The following is a 4,415-nucleotide window of genomic DNA, read 5'->3' on the forward strand; positions in this document are numbered from 1 at the left end:
TTTCATCTCAATGAACAGGCAATCTGCATCTTTTACCATATAGAGCTTAATACGATGCCATTCCAATAGTTGCCTGAAAACTATTATTATATGCAAATTCCACGCAATGTAGATATGTTTCCGAACTACCTCATATATCCAGAACACAGGCTCTTAGCATATCTTCCAAAGTTTGAATGGTCCTTTCAGATTGACCATCGGATTAAGGGTGATATGCTGTACTGAAATGCAATTTCACTCCCATAGCTCCTTGTAAGTTTTTTCAAAACTTTGATGTAAATCTCAAATCTCTATCGGACACAATAGATACAGGGATACCATGTAATTTTACAATTTCTCTAATGTACAGATGCACTAGCTGATCTAGACTGAATGTTATTTTTACCGAAATAAAATGAGCAGACTTTGTTAGACGATCCTCTATTGCCCGTATAGCATTGTCCTCTTATTGACTTCGAAAATCTAACCACAAAGACCATTGTGATATTCTCTCGAAAATCTAACCACAAAGTTCATTGTGATATTCTCCAACTTCCATTCAGATATGTCCAATGGATTTAACAACCCTGTCGGTCTTTAATATTCTGCTTTAATTTGTTGACACACTATGCATTTTGCCACAAATAAGCCTATACTTCTTTTCATATTCCTCCACCAGAATGTATCTTGAAAGTCTTGATACATTTTTGTTCCACCAAGATGTACGGTGTATGGGGGTAGAATGAACCTCTTCCAATATCTCCTTCCTCAAAACTTTATCCTTAGGTACGCAAATTTGTCATTTAAACATCAGTGCCTGATCTGAAACTATTCTAAAATCCTTTTTCTTATCAGTACCAAGCTCGTTCTTGATCTTTTGCAAGAATTGGTCTTTAATTTGTGCTTCTATGATCCGATCTCTAAGAGTAGGTCGAACCATCAAAGTTGCTAAACGAGCGATGACTTGTTCTTGTGTGGTACTCTTTGATTCACAAATTTTTCAAGTCTTTGATTAACTCCATCTGCGTGGTAGGTAATGATGCCAGCTGTCCCATCAACTTCCTACTTAGAGCATCGACAACAACATTAGCTTTCACAGGATGGTAATGAATAGTGCAATCATAATCATTTACTAACTCCGACCATCATCTATGTCTTATATTTAATTCCTTTCGTGTAACGAAATATTTGAGACTCTTATGATCTATGTACATGTCGCACTCTCCTCCATATAGGTAATGGCATCATATCTTTAATGCATGAACTACCGCTGCAAGTTCTAGAATTATGTGTTGGATAGCTCTATTCATGTTGCTTTAATTGCCTTGATGCATAGGCAATCACTTTTCCATGTTACATTAGTACACATCTCAAACCTTGTTTGGATACATCACTATATATAACAAACCCCTCCGAGCCTTCGGGTATGGTTAACACAGGTATTGTAACCAGTCGTTGCTTTAGCTCCTGAGAACTTTTTCACACTTATCTATCCATTGAAACTTCACTTCTTTCATTGTCAATTGAATCGTTGGTCCAACTATTTTGGATAATCCTTCTATAAATTCAGATAGTACCCAGACAATTACAAAAAACTTTGAACTTCACCAGCATTAGTCGTTGTCTTCCAATTAGTTACTTCTTCCACATTTACTGGAACTAGTTCAATTCCTTGGGTAGTAACTGCATGACCAAGGAATCCACCTTGCTCAAGCAAAAATTCACACTTTTTAAATTTGGCGTATAACTTTTCCTTGCGCAAATTTTCCAAAGCAATTCTAAGATATTCATCATGTTGATTTTTACTTTTGGAGTATATCAAAATGTCGTCAATGAAGACTATGACAATTTGATCCAAATACTGATGAAATATAATCCATGAACACTGCCGAAGCATTTGTCAACCCGAACAGCATAACTGTTAACTTGTAATATCCATAACGAGTTCTGAAAGCTGTCTTAGGTATATTACTCTCCTTAATCTTCAATTGATGATATCCAGATCGTAAATTGATCTTAGAAAATACCCTAGCCCCTTTCAATTGATCAAACAGATCCTCAATTCTCGGAAGAGGATACCTATTTTTGATGGTCAAACAGTTCAACTCCCGATAGTCGATACACATCCTCATACTTCCATCTTTCTTCTTTACGAACAACACTGGTGTACCCCATGGGAATATACTTGGTCAAATAAAGCCACTATCTAACAATTCTTGTAGTTAAATTTTCAACCCCTGAAGTTACTTTGGAGCCATTCTATATGGAGCTTTAGATACTGGTGTCGATCTGAGAACCAGATGTATTGTAAATTCCACTTGTCTATCTGGTGAAATACCAGACAGATCTTCTGGAAACACATCAATAAATTCTTGTACCACTGGTACGTCCTCAATCTTTATCGTTGTTTGTTTTCCTCCTGAGATGTGAATAAGAAACTCTTGAGATGTTTTTTTCTCAACATTTTCTAGGTTTGTAAGGTCGATGCCAGTTGGAGATGGGGTTTGGTATTTATTCCAGGGAAAGAAAATTATTCTTCTCCTAGTTTCTGAAAAGATACTTCCCTTTCTCTACAACGAATGGTTACATAATTATATCCTAACCAATCTATGTCCAAAATCACATCAAAGTCTTTCATCTCTATCACATACAAATCATTTTCAAATGCTTTCCCTCAATTTTAAGATTCACCGACTTAGCGAACTTATCTGTGTCCAATGTTCTGCCTGATGGGATACTAACTCTAGTGTATTCTTTGACTTATCACAATTATTACTAGATTTAGCAATGAAAGTTGTTGATACAAAAAAGCGAGTAGCTCCTGAATAAAATAGGACATAAGCAGGTGTATCAGATATCAGTAATATATCTGCTATCACATTTGAGTTCTCCTCTGCATCCTTTTGAGTCCTTGTAAAAACTCGTGATTCTCCTTCTTGTTCTGATCATTGTTATCATCCTTCTTAGTAAACATGAGACAATCTTTAGCAATATATCCTGGCTTCCTGCACCGAAAGTAGGCATTCTTCTCATACAAGCATTCCCTATGATAAGGCTTACCACACTTAGGGCAAGGTGCAACTACAGCTATTATGGCCTTACTAACATTAGATCTAATATTAGCCTTCTTATTTTGCCATTTACCTTTTCCTTTGTCTTGACAATTCCATTTTCTCTTTCCAACTTGCTTTTTATCCTGCTGGTTGTGCAATTGACTGTGTTGTTCTACATTTGCCTTCTAATACCAAATAGCTTGAGCTCATTCCATCATCTCACGGTATGATGTGAAACAATGTGACATAAGAATCATGCTTAGATCTGGGTTTAACCCTTGCTCAAACTTTCGAGTATTCTTGATTTTCGTGTCCACAAGGTGTGGAGCATACCTTGAGAATTGGTCAAATTTTCGCTCATAATCAATTAAGGACATATTACCCTGCTTAAGCTGAAGGAATTCGCTCTCTTTGAGATCCCTTAAAGACTAAGGAAAATACTTGTCAATCACTTCCCCTTGAATTGTTCCCAAGCTAACGTCAATTGCTATTCTGAAGTTCTAGTTCGGGACATCGAATCCCACCAGTGACTTGCATCACCCGTAAACAAAAACTCCGCACATTGGACCCTTTAGGCATCAAGGAAGTCTATGAGTCGTAAAATTCGCTCTAACTTATGAAGCCACTCCTCAACTACTAGTGGACCAGATGCCCCATCGAAGGAAGGAGACTTATGCCTTCGAAATAACTCAACCACCAAGGCATGAGTTGGGAGAGTAATAGGAGTTGGTGGTGTCGGTGGAGCCGGATTCTGATTCAGCCTGCCAAGGTTTTGAACCGCTTGTAGGAGGTCTCTTATTAAATTGTTCTGGTTTACTCGAGACATTTTCCTTGAAATAAGATACAATATCTCTCTTTAACTTCATTTTTCATTACTGACATACTTGAGAAAAAAATAGAGAATTACTTCTCAACTTGACCAGAATTATTATTATTTTATTCTTTTGTTCTTTCCTTTGTCATTTGCGACCCACAACTTTAAGTTCTAGCCCAATATATGTCTTTTAAACAACACATTTCCTTTTTCAAATAACATTTATAGAGGCATATACAAATATACATAAAATAATAATTAAATTTAAGAATTTAAGCTAAAAAATTCCTTAAGAACTATATATATATTTTAAATAACTACCAATGAATTTTCCATTAAAATCTACTTTTAGATTGTAACATAATATTAACACAATTCCAAAGGCATCTATTAAAGAAGAAAATAGTCGAGCAAATTCATGCATATGCCTATTTTATTATGTGAATAGCGGCAAGTACATATCTACCAACAAATAAAAAGTATGACAATTTTCCATGTGTGAACTACTTTAGAAAGTAATAAAGAGAGTAATCTATTTTAATTTCTCATTTTCGCAGGGTAAGTTTTAA

This window comes from Olea europaea, chromosome 22, assembly GCF_002742605.1.
Source record: "Olea europaea var. sylvestris chromosome 22, O_europaea_v1, whole genome shotgun sequence".
In the NCBI taxonomy this organism is placed as follows: Eukaryota; Viridiplantae; Streptophyta; class Magnoliopsida; order Lamiales; family Oleaceae; genus Olea; species Olea europaea.